The sequence below is a fragment of the Cebus imitator genome, unplaced genomic scaffold, assembly GCF_001604975.1.
Source record: "Cebus imitator isolate Cc_AM_T3 unplaced genomic scaffold, Cebus_imitator-1.0 Scaffold283, whole genome shotgun sequence".
NCBI classification, from domain to species: Eukaryota; Metazoa; Chordata; class Mammalia; order Primates; family Cebidae; genus Cebus; species Cebus imitator.
This window is the reverse complement of record NW_016107598.1, coordinates 1419709-1438234: the sequence shown is the minus strand read 5'-3', so window position 1 is coordinate 1438234 and position 18526 is coordinate 1419709. Positions and strand designations below refer to the sequence as shown.

The 18526-nt window shown below is 36.9% G+C and overlaps 1 protein-coding gene across 9 annotated transcripts in view; it reads left to right on the top strand.

The window, feature by feature from the left end:
- The window catches only part of SLC4A4 (solute carrier family 4 member 4), a 496548-nt gene that overhangs the window by 424537 nt on the left and 53485 nt on the right, over positions 1 to 18526 (top strand). The window lies entirely within an intron of this gene.

Sequence of the window (18526 nt, the reverse complement as noted above, 5' to 3'; positions counted from 1 at the left end):
TTTATTACAGCTTGCTGAATGTGATATTGTCTAACAGTTGGTTTTTCTTTCCACGCTTTGAATATATTATTCCATTCTCTCCTCACTGGCAAGGTTTCTGCTGAGAAATCTGCTAATTGTCTAATGGAGATTCTCTTATATGTGACTTGATGCTTTTCTCTTGCAGCTTATAGAATTCTCTTTGTCTTTAGCTTTTGACCATTTGAGTGTAATATGCTTTGGAAAACATCATTTAGGGCTCAATCCAGTTGGGAACTTTTGAGCTTCTTGGATCAGGATGTCCGTATTTCTCCCAAAATTTTGAAGTTTTCAGTTATTATTTTGTTAAATAAATTTTCTGTATTTTATCTGTCTCTTCTCCCACTTTCACACATATCATACAAAGATTTATCCACTTAATTCTTATTTAATTTTCCTCTTACTTGACTGGGTTATTTCAAAAGGTATCTTCAAGCTCAGGAACTCTTTGATCTTCTTAATCTAGTCTGTTCTGTATGCTGTCAATTGTATGCTTTTTAAAATTTCTTTCACTGAATTCTTCACCTCCAAGATTTCTGTTTGTTTTTTATGATATCTTTTGCTTTTTTAATTTTTTCATTCAGATTATGAATTATTTTTCCAGTTTCACTGAATTGTTTGTATTCTATAATATCTCTCTGAGTTTCTTAAATATTATTTTGAATTCCTTTTGAACTATTTTATAAATATTATTTTTTTGGACCACCTACTGAAGACTTACTGTGTTTCATTGTGGGTGTTATTATTTTTCTCTTTCATTTTTGCTTTTTTTTTTGTATTTCTTTTTTAAAATATCCAACCTTTACTTTAATTCAGAGTATATGTGCAGGATGTGCAGGTTTGTTACATAGGTAAATTTGTGCCATGGTGGTTTTCTACACAGATCAACCCATCACCCAAGTATTAAGCCCAGCATCCACTAGCTATTCTTCCTGATTCTCTCTCTCCTCCCACCTCTCCCACTCCAACAGATCCCAGACTGTGTTATTCCCCTAGATGTATCCATATGTTCTCATCATTTAACTCCCACTTATAATTGAGAAGATGTGGTATTTGGTTTTCTGTTCCTGCATTAGTTTGCTAAGGATAAATTGCTAGCTCCATCCACATCCCTGCGGAGTACATGATCTTGTTCCTTCTTATAGCTGCATAGTATTTCATCTTGTATATGCACTACATTTGCTTGATCTAGCCTATCACTGATGGGCTTTTAGGTTGATTCCATGTCTTTGCTATTGTGAATAGTGCTGCAATGAATATATGTATGCATGTGTCTTTATAATTGAACAATTTATATTCATTTGGGTATATTCCCAGTAATGGGATTGCTGGGTCAGATGGTATTTCTGCCTCTAGGTCTTTGAGGAATTGCCACACCGTCTTCTTCCACAATGGTTGAACTAATTTACACTCCCAGCAACAGTGTAGAAGCATTCCTTTTTTCCCCACAACTTGCCAGCATCTGTTATTTTTTGACATTTTAATAATAGCCATTCTGACTGGTGTGAGAGAGTATCTCATTGCAGTTTTGATTTGCATTTCTGTAATGATTAGTGATGTTGCGCTTTTATTCATATGTTTGCTGGCCACATGTATGTCTTGTTTTGAGAAGTGTCTTTTCATGTCCTTTGCCCATTTTCTAATGGGATTTTGTTTTCTTGTAAATTTGTTTAAGTTCCTTTTAGATGCTGGATATTAGACATTTGCCAGATGCATAGTTTGCAAAAATTTCCTTTCATTCTGTAGGTTGTCTGTTTACAATGATGATTGTTTCTTTTGCTGTGCAGAAACTCTTTAGTTTAATTAGATTTCATTTGTTAGTTTTTGCTTTTGTTGCAATTTCTTTTGGCATCTTCATCATGAAATCTTTGCCTATGCTTACATCCTGAATGGTATTGTCTAGATTTTCATTTAGGGTTTTTATAGTTTTGAGGTTTACCATTAAGTCTTTAATCCATCTTGAGTTAAATTTTGTATATGGTGTAAGGAAGGGGTCAATTTTCAATTTTCTGCATACCACTAGCCAGTTCTCTCAGCACCATTTATCAAATAAGGCATTCTTTCTCCATTGCTTGTTTTTGACAGGTTTGTCAAAGATCAAATGGCTCTAGATGTGTGGTCTTACTTACTGATTTTCTGTTCAGTTCCACTTGTCTATGTGTCTGTTTTTGTACCGGTACCATGTTGTTTGGTTTCTGCAGCTTTGTAGTTTGAAGTCAGGTAGTGTGATGCCTCCAGCTTTGTTGTTTTTGCTTAGGGTTTCCTTCTCTTTTTGGGCTCTTTTTGGTTTCATGTGAATTTTAAAATAGTTTTTTCTAATTCTGTGAAGAATATCAATAGTAGTTTACTTGGACTAGCATTGGATCTACAAATTGCTTTGGGCAGTATGGCCATTTTAACATATTGATCCTTCCTATTCATGAGCATGAAATGGAAGTATCAATATCAATTTACAAATAATGTCCCATTTAATTGTGTCATTCTGATCATACTTCCTTGAGCAGTAGTTTGTAGTTCTCATTGAAGAGGTTCTTAACTTCCATCATTAGCTGTATTCCTAGGTATTTTATTCCTTTTGCGGCAGTTGTGAATGGGAGTTTATTTGTGATTTGGCTTTTGATTTGCCTGTTTTTGGTTCAAGGTAGTGCTAGTGATTTTTGCACACTGATTTTGTATCTTGAGATTTTGCTGAAGTTGCTTAGAAGCTAAAGAAGTTTTGGGGCTGAGATGATGTGATTTTCTAGATATAGTTTGATGTAACCTGAAAACTAGGTTGTTTGACTCCAGTTTGTTAAACCCATTTCAGGGTATCATCCAGGAGAACTTCCCCAACCTATCTAGATAGGCCAATATTCAAATTTTGGAAATGCAAAGAACCTCAGCAAGATACTCCATGTAATATCATCCTCAAGACACATAATCATCAGATTCCCCAAGGTTGAAATGAAAGAGAAAAATGTATAGGGCAGCCAGAGAGAAAGGCTAGATCACCTGCAAAGGGAAGCCTATGACACCAACAGTGAACCTCTCAGTGGAAATTCTACAAGCCAGAAGAGATTAGGGGTCAATATTTAACCGTCTTAAAGAGGAGAAAATTAAACCTATAAGTTCATATCTCATCAAACTAAGCTTCATAAGCAAAGGAGAAATCAAATTCTTTTCAGACAAGCAAATGCTGAGGGAATTAGTTACTACCAGACCTGCTTTGCAAGTGCTCTTGAAAGAAACACTAAATACAGAAAGGAAAAACTGTTACCAGCCACTACAAAAACACACTGAAGTACACAGACCAGTGACAGTATGAAGTAACCACATAAACAAGTCTGCAAAATAACCAGCTAGCATCATGATGACAGCATCAAATCCACACTTAATACTGACCTTACATGTAAATGAGCTAAATGTCCCAATTAAAAGACAGTAGAAAGCTGGATAAAGAACCAAGACCCATTTGTATGCTGTCTTCAAGAGATCAATCTCACATGCAAAGACACACATAGGCTCAAAATAAAAGGAAGTAGGAAAATTTACCAAACAAACAGAAAGCAGAAAAAAGCATGGATTGCAGTCTTAGTTTCTGACAAAACAAACTTTAAACCAACAAAGACGAGAAAATACAAAGGGCATTACATAATGGTAAAGGGTTCAATTCAATAAGACCTAAGTATCCTAAGTAGAAATGCATCCAATACGGGAGCACCAAGATTTATAAAGCAAGTTCTTAGAGACCTTCAAAGTGATTTAGACTCCCACACTATAATGATGGGAGACTTTAACACCCCACTGACAATATTAGACAGATCATCAAGAGAGAAAATTAACAAAGATATTTAGGATCTGAACTCAGCTCTGAATCAAGTGGACTTTATAGATATCTCTAGAACTCTCTGCTCCAAAACAACAGAATATACCTTTTTCTCATTGCCACACAGCACTTACTATAAAATTGATCACATAATCGGAAGTTAAACACTCCTCGACAAATGCAAAAGAACTGAAATTATAACAGACAGTCTCTTGGACCACAGCACAATCAAATTAGAACTCAGGATTAAGAAATTCACCCAAAACCCTAAAATTTCATGGAAATTGAACAACTTGTTCCTGAATGACTTTTGGGTAAATAATGAAATTAAGGCACAAATCAAGAAGTTCTTTAAAGCTAATCAGAACAAAGAGACGATGTACCAGAATCTCTAGAATGTAGCTAAAACAGTGTTAAGAGGGAACTTTATAGCACTAAAAGCCAACATCAAAAAGCTAGAAAGATCTCAAGTTAACAAGCTAACATCACAACTGAAAGAACTGAAGAACTAAGAGCAAACAAATCCAAAAACTAGCAGAAGACAAGAAATAACCAAGATCAGATCTGAACTGAATGAGATAGAGACATGAAAAACCCTTCAAAAGTTCAACAAATCCAGGAGCTAGTTTTTTGAAAAAATTAATAAATAGGCCACTAGCTAGAATAATAAAGAAGATAAGAGAGAAGACTCAAATAAACACAATCAGAAATGATAAAGAAGGATATCACCACTGACCCCACAAAAACACAACCAATCATTAGAGAATATTATAATGGAGTTTATAATATAAACACCTCTATGCAGATAAACTAGAAAATCTAGAACAAACGGATAAATTCCTAGACACATATGCCCTTCCAAGACTGAACCAGGAAGAAGTTGAATCCCTGAATAGACCAATAATGAGTTCCCAAATTGAGACTGTAATAAATAGCCTAACAACCCCAAAAAGACCAGGACCAAACAGATTCACAGCTGAATTCTACCAGCTGTATAAAGAAGAGCTATTCCATAAATTAAAAGGAAGGACTTCTCCCTAATTTATTCTGTCAGTCCAGCATCATTGTGATGCCAAAACCTGGTAGAGATTAAAAAAAAAATGAAAACTTTAGACCAGTATCCTTGATGAACATTGATATAAAAATCATTAACAAAATGCTAGCAAACCACATCAGGCTTATCCACTACGATCAAGTAGGCTTCAACCCTGGGATGCAAGGTTGGTTTAACATATACAAATCAATAAATATGATTCATCACATAGCCAGAACTGAGGACAAAAACCATGTGATTTTCTCAACAGATGCAGAAAAGGCCTTTAATAAAATTCAATATTATTTTATATTAAAAACTCCCAATAAACTAGTTATTAAAGGAACACACCTCAAAATAATGAGAGCAGTATATGACAAACCCACAGCCAATATTATACTTAATGGGCAAAGGCTGTAAGCATTCCTCTTGAAAACCAGTACAAGACAAGGATGCCCTCTCTCACCACTCCTCTTCAACATAGTATTGGAAGCTCTGGCCAGGGCAGTCAGGCAAGAGAAAGAAAGGTTATTCAAATCAGAATAGAGGGAGTCAAACTGGCCTTTTTATATTTCTTGTGTCTCTATGTCAATATCTACACATCTAGTGAAATAGTCATTTTTTAAAATTCATGGAGTAGCTTTTGTAGGGAGGGATTTTTTTTTCTGTAGTTTGGTTTTAGGGTATCATTTGGTATCATATATTGCCTTTGATTCTGGGTAGGCTCAGTAGCATGGTTGCCATACATTTTCTTCAGCTTTAATTTTCATCAGCAATCTGTGATTGCCTTAGTGGCCTACTTCATGGGAGTTTGTGATGGTTGCAGTGCAATTTTGCTAGGCTCTGTAGAATTCCTGATCCAGTTTCATAGGTGAGAACATTTATGTATGGTGGGTCAGCAGGCTGTGTGGTGAGCAATCTGGGGTTTGGGGACCAGGGGTGCCACCAGATAGCCTCTTGGGTAAGGTGCATGGCAGACTGGCTAGCTGTTCAATGACTTTCCTGCTTTGCAGGTCTACCTGTTCCTCATGGGTGAGGATGCCCCATGGGTTTGAACACTGGGTTCTTGGTTATACTGTTGGTTCTATGCTTTGTGCACCTGGGGTTGTGGTGCTGCAGGCACCTGTGTGAACATGGTGAAATGAGGGTGGGGCCTCAAGGATGGAGAGAGGCAGTGGCTTCTGGGCTCCCAGGACAGGATGCCCTCTAACAGTTAGTCTAGTTTAAAGATGATGCCATGCTATAGCACCTTAGCTTGCAAGGTAGAGTATATACAACCTGAGTTCCTATTCTGGGGCAATGCAGTTGTGTAAACTCCTAGAAACTCCCTAATCTGGATTTCGGCCCTGTGAGGACTGGGGACTCTTCTGTAGCAAAGACTTCTGGCATCTCTGGTACCACTATGGGGACTTCTGGCCTCCAGTTCATCTTTTCATTGTAATAAGAAGTCTGCCCTGATTCTGAGCCAATCCCAGCGAGGAAGATAGTGTGGCAGAAGCATAAGGATGCCTTTTCCTTTCTCTATCCTGGGCTTTCACACTTCACAGGGATTTCACTGCTACTCTGGATCTCTCCCAACATGATTTCTGTCACTCTAGTGTAAATGTAATTATTTATTTGCTATTTTGGTCCCTTTTTGTGGAGTGGATGAATGCCAGGCAACTCTAGTTAGCCATCTTGATGTCTGAAATGAAATTTTTATGTCTTCTTGTGAATTGATCTCATTATCATTACATTAATGACCTTCTTTGTCTTGTTTTTTTACTTAAAATTTATTTTATCTGATACAAGTACAGACATCCCTGTTTTCTTTTGGTTTTCATTTGCATGGAGTATCATCTTGTATCCTTTCAGTTTTAAACTATGTATGTCCTGAGAGGTGAAATGAGTCTCTTTTAGACAGCATATAGTTGGATCTTTTAAAAAAAATCTATTCAGACATTCTGTATCTTTTTAGAGGAGAATTTAACCCATTTATATTCAAGGTAATTTTTCAAGGTACAGACTTATTACTACCATTTTGTTGTTTTCTGGCTAATTTGTAGATTCTTTGTTCTTTCCTTTCTCTTTTGTTGTTTTCCTTTTGATTAGATAATTTTCTCCAGTGTGTTTTGATTTCTTACTTTTTATCTTCTGAATGTGTTCTAGAGATTTTTGCTTTGTGGTTACAATGAGGCTTACATAAAGCATTTTGCAATTATAACAGGCTATTTTAAGATGATATCAACTTACTTTTCATTGCATAGAACAATTTTGTACTTTTACTTTACATCTCCCCCAACACTTATTTTTTTTAATGTTTTGGATGTCACAATGTATATCTTACAAATTATTATAGTAATTATCATTTTAAATAGTCTGGTCTTTATCATTTATACCAAAGATGTAAGTAACTTACCACAATTACAGTGTTTTCTGAAATTAACTATACACTTACTTTTACCAGTGAGTTTTATACTACAAATGTTTTTCAGTTACTTTTACCTTGAATAATTCTCTTTAGCATTTCCTTTAATACAGGTCTGGTGGCAATGAACTTGCTCAGCATTTATTTGTCTGGGAAAGTGCCTCTCCTTCATTTTTGCAGAACAGATGATATTCTTTGTTGGCAGTTTCCCCCCCCCCTTATGTTTTTTATTTTTTTTTTTTGGAGATTTATCTTTTATTTTTCATTTTGTTTTCAAATTTTGAGTTTTAAAGTGAATCTTTTTATTATTCTTTAAGTTCTGAGGTACATATGCAGATAGTGCAGGATTGTTATATAGGTATACACATGCCATGGTGGTTTGCTGCATCCACCCCCTCATCACCTACATTAGGTATTTCTCCCAATATTATCCCTCCCCAATCCCCCACCGCCTGCTATATCTCCCCTACACCCCACCCCCCAACAGGCCCTGGTGTGTGATGTTCCCCTCCCTATGTCCATGTGTTCTCGTTGTTCAACACCCACTTATGAGTGAGAACATGTGGTGTTTGGTTTTCTGTTCTTGTGTCAGTTTGCTGAGAATGATGGTTTCTAGTTTCATTCATGTCCCTGCAAAGGACATGAATTCATCCTTTTTTATGGCTGCATAGTATTCCATGATATGTATGTGCCACATTTTTTTATCCAGTCTATCATTCATGGGCATTTGGGTTGGTTCCAAGTCTTTGCTATTGTGAACAGTGCCACAGTAAACATACGTGCACATGTGTCTTTATAATAGAATGATTTAGAATACTTTGGGTATATACCCGGTAAAGGGATTGCTGGGTCCAATGGTATTTTTAGTTCTAGATCCTTGGAGAATTGCCACACTGTCGTCCACAGTGGTTGATCTAATCTACACTCCCACCAACAGTGTAAAAGTGTTGCTATTTCTCCACATCCTTTCCAGCATCTGTTGTCTCCTTATTGCCATCTAACTGGGTTGAGATGGTATCTCGATGTGGTTTGATTTGTACTTTTCTAATGACCAGTGATGATGAGCTTTTTTTCATGTTTATTGGCTGTATAAATGTCTTCTTTTGAGAAGTGTCTGTTCCTATCCATTATCTACTTTTTGATTGGGTTGTTTGTTTTTTTTCTTGTACATTAAATGTTTAAGTTATTTGTAGATTCTGGATATTAGCCCTTTGTCGGATGGAGAGATTGAAAAAAATTTCTCCCATTCTGTAGGTTGCCTGTTCAGTTGGATGATAGTTTCTTTTTATTTTATTTACTTGCACAAATTTATGGGGTATGTGTGAGACTTTGTTTTATGTATATAACAAAAGGTTATAAGGGTATTAAAGGCATCTATCACCCATTTTCAATACATGTTGTTAAGTATAGTTACTCTAACCTTTTATCAAACATTGAATTTGATCCTTCTGTCTGTTTCATTATACCTGTAACCCAATTTGTCCTTTGCCCTACCCCCATCACCCTTCCTAGATTCTGTTAACTGTCTTTCCACTCCCTACCTCAATGTGATCAAATGTTTTAGCTCCCACATATGAGTGATAACATGCGCTATATGTCTTTGTGTGCCTGGCTTACTTCACTTAACACAATGACCTTCAGTTTTATCCATGCTGCTGCAAATGACATTATTTAATTCTTTTTATGGCTACATAGTCCTTCATTATACATGTATGTCACATTTTCTTTATCCATTTATCTGTTGATGGACATGTAGGTTGATCCCATACCTTTGCTCTTGTGAATGGTGCTGCAGTAAACATGTGAGTATAGGTATCCTATCCCTTTGATATAGTGATTTCCTTTCCTTCGAGTAGATTCCCAGCACTGTGTTTGCTGGATCAAATGGCAATTCTGTGTTGAGGTTTTTGAGAAATCTCAATACTGTTTCCATAGTGACTGTAGTAGTTTACATTTCTACCAACCATATAAAAAATTTCTTCTTTCTCTGCTTCCTTGCCAACATTGTATTTTTGGTCTTTTTAGTAATAGCCACTCTGATGGGGGAAAGATGACATCTCATTGTAGATTTGATTTGCATTTCTCTGATGATTAGTGATGCTGAGCATTTTTTCATATTCCTGTTGGCTATTACTATGTCTTCTTTTGAGAATTGTCTATTCATGTCTTTTGCCCACTTTTAAGTGGAATTATTTGTTTTTCTTTTCTTGAGTTGAGTACCTTGTTTATTCTAATGTTAGTCCTTTGTTAGATGAATAATTTGCAAATATATTCTCACATGCAATAGATTGTCTCTTTATTCTGTAGATTATTTCTTTTGTTGTGCAGAAGCTTTTAGTTTAAGTCCCACTTTTCTATTTTTGTTCTGTTGCTTGTGAATTTCAGATCTTAATCATAAATTATTTGTTATGGGAAAAAAATTTTGCAATCTACCCATCTGACAGGGGCTAATATCCAGAATCTACAAAAAACTAAAACAGATTTACACGACAAAAAAAAAAAACAAACCCATCCAAAAGGAGGAGAAGGATATGAACAGACACTTTACAAAAGAAGACATATATGAAGCCAAAAAACATATGAAAAAATGCTCATCACTGATTATTAAGAGAAATGCAAATCAAAACCAGATTGAGATGCCACCTCATGCCAATTAGAATGGTGATCATTAAAAAATCTGGAGACAACAGATGCTGGAGAGGATGTGAAGAAATAGGAACACTTTTACACTGTTGGTGGGAGTGTAAACTAGTTCAACCATTTTGAAAGACAGTGTGGCACCTCCTCAAGGACCTAGAAACAGAAATTTCATTTGACCCAGCAATACCATTACTGGGTATATACCCAAAGGATTATAAATCATTCTACTATAAAGACACATGCACACATATGTTCATAGTGGCACTGTTTACAATATCAAAGACTTGGAACCAACCCAAATGCCCATTGACGATAGACTGGGCAAGGAAAATGTGGCACATATACAACATGGAATACTATGCAGTCATAAAAAACGATGAGTTCTGTCCTTTATAGGGACATGGATGAACCTGGAACCCATAATTATCAGCAAACTGACACAAGAACAGAAAATCAAACACCCCATATTCTCACTAATAGGCGAATGTTGAACAATGAGAACAAATGGACACAGGGAGGGGAGCATCACACACTGGGTTCTGTTGGGGGGCACCAAGGGAGGGAGAGTGGGGGGATGGGGAGGTCGGGGAAGGATAACATGGGGAGAAATGCCAGATGTAGGGGATAGAGGCAGCAAACCACATTGCCATGTGTGTACCTATGCAACAATCCTGCATGATCTGCACATGTACCCCAGGACCTGAAGTACAATAAAAAAATAAAAGCATCTCAGAGACAAAAGTAAATAAATAAATAATTTGTTTATACCAATGTCCAGGAGAGTTTTCCCTAATTTTTTTCCAGTATTCTTATAGTTTGGGGTCTTTTAAAGTCCTTAATGTTGAGTTGATGTTTGTATATGGTAACAAAGGAGCCCAGCTGAATTTTTCTGGATGTGGGTATCCAATTTTCCCAGCACCATTTATCAGACAGGGTGTACATTACCCAATGTAAGTTCTTGTCAGCTTTGTTGAGGATCAGTTGGCTGTAAGTGTAGCTTTATTTCTGGATTATCTACTCTGTTCCATTGGTCTATGTGCCTGTTTTTATAGCAAAACTATGTTGATGTGGTTACGAAAGCATTGTAATATATCTTGAAGTCATGTAATGTGATGCCTCCAGGTTTATTCTTTTGTTGCTCAAGATTGCTTTGGCTATTCAGGCTTCTTTTGAGTTCTATATAAATTTTATTACATAGGATTTTTTCTAACTCTGTGAAGCTGGCAGTATTTTGAAACAGATCACATTGAATCTGCAGACTGCTTTGCACAACATGGTCATTATAATGGTATTAATGCTTCTGATCCATGAATGTGAGAAGTTTTTCTATTTGTGGCCTCTTTATTTCATCGGTGTTGTGCAGTTTTTTTTCTAGAGATGTTTTATCCTTTTGGTTAAATTTATTCCTAGGTATTTTGTTTTATTGTATTATATCTCTTGCAAATTCAGTTACCTTTTGAATTATTTTCTTGGCTTGACCATGGTGTATAGAAATGCTACTGAGTTTTGCATGTTGGTTTTATATCCTGCAACTGTACTATTTTTTTCCTATCAAGTATAAGAGATTTTTGTAGAGTTTTTATTAGACTGTATCATCAGCAAAGAGGCACAGTTTAACTTCCCCCTTTTTAATTCAGATGTCTTTGATTTCTTTCTCTTACCTAGTTGCTTCAGTTAGGACTTCCAGACTGTGTAGAATAGGAGTTGTGAAAGTGGGTATCCTTGTCTTTTTCCAGTTCTTAGAGGAAGGGCTTTCAATTTGTCCTCATTCAGTATGACATTAATGGTGAGTTTGTTTTACAAGGCCTTTATTATAAGGAGGCATGCTCATTCTATTTTTTGTTTGTTGAGAATTTTTATCATGAAAGGATGTTGAATTTTATCAAATCGTTTTCTGCATTGAGTTGACTGTATATTTTTTGATCTTTATACTGTTTATGTGATGTCACATTTACTGATTTGCTGAATCAGTAAATGTGACATCACATAAACAGTATAAAGATCACTGTTTATTGTGCTGAATTATCCCTGAATCCCTGGGATAAATCCCACTTAATTGTGGTGTATTATCTTGTAGATGTGCTGTTGGTTTTAGATTGCTGGTATTTTGTTGAGAATTTCTGCATCTGTGCTTATCAGAAATATTGACCTATATTTATCATTTTGTTGTTGTTCTATTCTTGTCTTTTTTTGGTATCAGGGTGATATTAGCTTCATAGACTGTATTAGGGAGATGATATGGTTTGGATTTATGTCCCTACCCAAATCTCATATCAAATTGTAATCCCCAGTGTTAGAGGAGGGGCTTGATATTGGATTATGGGAGCAGATTTCCTCCTTATTGCCCTCTTGATAGTGAGTTCTCACACGATCTGGTTATTTACAGTTGTGTAGGGCCTCCCCCTTTACCCTCTTCCTCCTACTCCACCTATGTAGGGCATGCCTGCTTCCCCTTTTCCTTCCATCATGATTGTAAGTTTCCTGAGGCCTCCCCAGCCATACTTCCTGTACAGCCTGCAGAACTGTGAGCCAATTAAAACTCTTTCCTTTATAAATTACCGAGTCTCAGGTAATACTTTAAAGCAATGTGAGAATGGACTAATATAGAAAAAAATTCCCTCTTCTTCAATTGTTTGGAATAGTTTGAGGAGGATTGGTTATTTCTTTATGTGTTTGGTAGAACTCCATAGTGAATCTATCTAGTTCTGGGATTTTCCTTATTGGGAGACATTTTATTACTGATTTGATCACACTACTAATTATTGGTCTTTTGAGGTTTTCTATTTCTTACTGATTCAATTTTAGTGGGGAGCGTGTTTCTAGTGATTTATCCATTTCCTCTAGGTTTTCTAGTTTATTATTCTATAGCTGTTTGTAATAGTCTGTAATGATCTTTTGTATTTTTGTTGTATCAGTTGTAATGTCTTCTTTTTCATTTCTGATTTTCTTGAATGTCTTCTTTCTTTCTTTTCTTGTTTAGTCTAGCTAGTTTGTTGGTTGTTTATATTTTTCTAAGAACCAACTTTTTGTTTTATTTATTCTTTGTATTTTTTTAGTCTGTATTTCACTTAGTTCTGCTCTGATCTTTATTATTTCTTTTCTTCCTGAGAGTTCTGGATTTGGTTTGTTCATGGTTTTCTATTTCCTTGATGTACATTTTTAGATTGTTGACTTGTAATCTTTCTACTTTTCCATGAAGATATTTATTACTATAAATTTTATTCTTCATAACGTTTTTGCTGTATTCCACAGGTTTGAGTGTATTAGGTTTTTATTTTCATTTGTATCAAGATTTTTTTTTTATTTTCAACTTAATTTCTTTGTTGACTCAAAGGTCATTCCAAAGCATGTTTCATTTTTTATATAATTTTGTAGTTTCTGAAGTTTATCTTTGTATTTATTTCTAGTTACATTGTGGTCTGACAAGATACTTGATATGATTTTCATTTTGTGAAAGTTTTTAGGAATTCTTTGGTGGCCTAACATATGGTTAGTCTTGGATAATGTTTCATGTGCTGTTGAAAGAAATGTGTATTGTGCAGTCATTAGGTAGAATGTTCTGTAAATGTCTGTTAGGTCCATTTGGTCTAAAGTTCAGTTTAAATCAGTGTCTCTTTTTTGATTTTTTTTAATCTAGATGATCTATTTAATGCTGACAGTGGGGTGTTAAAGTCTTTTACTGTTATTGTATCACATTCTGTTTCTTCAGATCTAGTAATATTTGCTTTATGAATCTGGGTGCTCCATTGTTGGGTGCATATATTTTTAGAATTGTTATATCCTCTTGCTAGATTAATTACTTTATTTCATAGGTAATTACATTTTTTTAATGTTCTTGACTCAAAGTCTATTTTATCTTATATAATTTATAGCTACTCCTGCTCCCTTCTGGTTTTCATTTGCATGGAATATCTTTTTCCATCCCTTTACTTTCAGTCTATATATGTCCTTATTGGTAAGGTGAGTTTCTTATAAGTAGTATATATTAGATGCTACTTTTGTAAATTCAGTGTCAGCAGTTCTGTATCTTTTAAGTGTAGAATTTAATCTGTTAATATTCAGAGTTATTATCGATATGTGAGGCTTTGTTTCTGTCATATTACTAATAGTTTTCTGGTTGTCTGGTATATTCTTTCTTCCTTTTTTTTTCTCTCATTATTTGTGGTTTGGGGGATTACTGTTAGTGGTACCGTTTGAGTCCCTTTTCTTATTCCTTTGTGTAATTGCTTTACCAGTGATGACTGCGCTCCCAAAATGGTGCCCTGCCACAGCTGCTCAGGTCTTATGGGGGTGTGAGTGACCCAGTGCAGATTCCCAGTCTGGTGTAATGCCCTCACTGGGTTTCTAAACCACCACCCTTGCTAATATCTATGTTTGTGTGGGTAGAGGAGCTCTTCTGTAGTTTAGATTGCAGCAGACTGTGTAAGGGATGAGAACCACTGAAGTTCTATTAATTTTCCTTTCCCTGTAATAGGGAGCCCCCCAGCCTCCTTGGCCACTTGCTTCCTTCTCTTTCTGTGCCTCATGTGAGTTCACTCTTAGACTCTTGTGTTCTCTCCTATGTGTTCTATTCGAGGTGTATTTATCTATTCATAACTTTGGTTCTTCTTTCTGGAAAGAGTAGGTGTCTGTAGTCAGCCATCTTGCATCAGAATCCTTCTTCAGCATTTTGAATATATCATTCCAATTGCTCCTGGGTTGTAAGGCTTTTGCTATAAAATATGCTGCTAGTATTATTGGAACTCATATTGGAAGCATACGTGATTTGCTTCTCTTGCTGCTTTCAAGATTTTCTCTCTGTGTTTGTTTTTTTGACAACTTGATTATATCTCGATATAGTATTTTTATGTCAAATATGATTGAAAACCTTTGAACTTCCTATAGCTAGATATTTATATTTCCCTAAGTTTGAAATATTTTCCCTAGGTTCAAAATATTAAATAAACTTTGTACTCTTTGTCCCTCTCTTTTTCTTCTTGATCTCCTATAACTTGAATATTTGTTCTTTTGATCCTCTCACATAGATCGTATAAACTTCCTTTATTCTTTTCATTGTTTTTTTCTCTACTGACTGTATTTTCAAATAACCTGTCTTTAAGTTCACAGATTCTTCTGCTTGATCAATTCTGCTGTTGATGCTCTTTATTGCATTTTTAAGTTTTCTTCATTATATTTTTCAGCTCTAGAATTTCTATGTGTTTTTTTTTAAGATAATTTTATAAATATTTGAATGTAAGTAGTTTCAATCTTTGTTAAATTTCTAGTTTTGGTCATTGATTGTTTTCCTGATTTTGTAGCATCCTGTCTTTTTAAAAGTTTGCTGGGCTTCCTTAAAATAATTATTTTGAATGCTTTGATAGTTCATATATCTGTATTTTTTAGGGATGATTACTGGGGCTTTATTTTTTCTTTTAGTGGTGTCACGTTTCCTTAATTGTTCTTGGTCTTGTGGCTATTAATTTGTTTCTTTGCATTTGAAGAAGTAGAGACTAATTTTAGTCTTTGCAGAATGTCATTGTCTAGAAAAGTTTTTCACCAACCAGCCCCCCTAGAGACTCTAGCAGGTGTTCTTGTGTGGTCCATAGGCAGGCTTGCTGCAGGACTTCCCAGGCAGGCTGACCTGCTTCTTATGTAAACAGGTGAGTGCTCCTGGCACCTGGGTCCATAGTTTGGGGACTGGAGCCTCAGTCCTTGAGGGAAGGCCTGCAGCCTGGGTCCATGGGCACTGGCTTAGAACTTGAGTCTATAGGAATGGTCCAGGAGCCTTGGTTCATAGGAGCCTTTATGGCTCCAGGGTCTAGTGAGGTGGGCCTGGACCCTGTGTCTACTAGAGCCTGGCTCTATGGGTACCAGCCGAGAGCCTGGGGTTGGCCTGGTGCTGGGGCAGATGTTAGAGTCTGGGATCACAGATGCTGGCCTAATGCCCAAAGCCAAAGTGGCTGGTCTGATGGCTGTGGCTATGGGGACCAGCCTGAAAACTGGCTATATGGGTGCTTGCCTGGAGACTAGGTCTGTGAGGGCTGTTGTGGGTCATGCAACCACAGGGCCTGTCCTGAAACATGGGTCTGCTAAAGTGTGCCTGGATCCTAGATCTGCTGGAGTGTGGGGCTTAAGGGTCCAGTCTGGAGGGTGGAGCCACAGGGACTGACCTGGTATTGGGCAAGCCTGGAGCCTGTATGCATGGTACTTACCTAGTGCTAAGGCCAGGGATGCCGGCATGATTCCGTAGCAGGCCTGAAGTCTGGGGCTGTCTGGGCTGACCTGGCTCTGGGCTGGTCTGGAACCTAGGGTGGGCCTGGAGCCTGAGGCCATAGGGACTGATTGATTCTGGACAGGCCTGGAGCCTGTATTGGCAGGGACTGGTTTGGAGGCTGAGTCTGCAGGTACTGACCTGATGACTAAGGTCATAGCATCTAACCTGGTGCTGGGGGTGATCAGAGCCTATTGTACCTGGGGCTACCCTGGCCCTGGGGCTCATCTGGAGCCTAGGGCCACTGGGTTTGGTCTGGCAGTGGGTTGGGCTCAGACACCAAGTCCCCAGGGCAGGCCAGGAGCATGGGACTGCTGAGCCAGCCTCGTGTGGGGGCAGCCCGGATCAGTCTGTGGTTGATTTTAGAGTCTGGGGTTCTCTACCAACCTAGAGTCTGGGGTTGTGGGGGCCTCCTTCTCATTTGGTTTTACTGGGGCAGGCCTTTTGGTGTCCAAGGCGAAGACTGGTACTCATTTCCCTCTTCTTCTCCTAAACAGAGGGTTTTCCTCTTCAGCTCTTGTGAAAGTATTTTAATCAGTGGCTAGTTGTTCAAATTGATGTTTCTACAGGGGAATGACCATTGGAAAGTCTTAGTCTGCCATCTTGCTGATATCACTTCCCAGACTAAATAGAATGGTCATTTTACTTTCTATGTGTGCAAAACCTTTTCCTTCTGGTGGTAACACCCAAATTGAGTATAACTCTTCAGACTTAAAGAAATTCTCCCCTCGTAAGAGCCTAAGCAGGTAATTTCTCAGTCATTGATGAATACTGCAAAGAATGTCATGATGATGCAAAAATAGAATAATGATAGCATTCTAGTAACAGTTCTTTTAAAGAAGGATCTCAGCATCATTTAGAATAGTATATACCAAATTATAAGGTACACAGAGAGGAGAAAGTATGTGTGATTTGTAAAGATCAGTGTGTAACTGTGTAGGCTTTTAGTCTGTCATCTCCCCTTATACTCTAACTCACTTCACATTTACAGCTAAGTAATAATATATACCTAAATGCATATGCATACATAAATGAATAATAAGAACATCATTTTTTTTTTTTGACAGAGTTTTGCTTTGTTGCCCAGGCTGGAGTGCAGTTGCACGACCTCGGTTCACTGCAACATCCATGTCCTGGGTTCAAGTGATTCTCCTGCCTCAGTCTCCTGAGTAGCTGGGATTACAGGTGTACACCACCATGCCCAGCTAATTTTTGTATATTTTTTAGTAGAGAATGCATTTCACCATGTTTGCCAGGCTGGTTTTGAACTCCTGACTTCAGGTGATCTGTCTGGCTCGGCCTCTGAAAGTGCTGGGATTACAGGTGCGAGCCACTGCGCCTGGCTGAGAACATCATTTTTATGTCTCATTTGCCAAAATATGTTATAATTTAAGCTGTCATTTTGAAATATGGTTTCTATAGGTAGGTGCAGACAGGTGTGTACAGTCATATATATATTCTTATATAATGTTTTATAATTAAAACATATGCTTAAACGCTATACATAAGACAGGCTTTTATAGCTGTGGAAACAATCGAGGCTATTTTTAGTTCCTTCCTTGTACCGACAATTCACATGAAACCTTGAAAAACTCAAAATGCTAATGCTGAATGACAATGTTCTTGCCATGAAAAATGTCTTATTCTCCTTTAGCTCACACAGTCATTTCTCTTTTTTTCTTTCATTTTTAAACATTTATATGAGTCGTTAGTTAAAACTATAAACTAGTTTAAAACAGTTATACTTCTCTTTTATTAGTCAGATCAACTGTCACAAGGTTGGATACAGACTAAGTACCCAATACTTGTTAAGTAGTAGAAACCAGTCAAGTACAGATTAGTGTTGCATTCTATGGGAAGAGCACAATGTGTAGGAACCCAGGAACTGTAGATTCTAGTGTCAGCACTACCATTAACTAACAATGTGCTCTTTGATAGCCAACTACAAATTTCAGTTACCTCACCTATAAAGGGAAAGCTTGGCTAGGTGACAATTAACAGCCTTTAGATCTCTAGTACTTTTATAAATTTAAAGAATTTTCTGGCTCCATTTCCTAAATGAATTACATTTCCTATACTATTCTAGGCTTATAGCAATAATTAAACCTTATAAGTTTGCAAAATATAATTATCTCTATCATACCATGTCTGCCAGCCTCTCTTTGTGGATGATTCACAATTGTCATATAGCAAAGACAAATTCAAAACATCGTTGGCTTTCTTGTCAAAATTGAATTTACTCATCTCTCTGTATTCCTTTTTTGGGCTTCTAGAGGGTGGGGGAGAGAAAGGATTTCACTGTGTTGCCCAGATTGATCTCAAACTCCTGGCCTCAAGTGATTTTCCCACCTCAGAACTCCTGGCCTCAAGTGA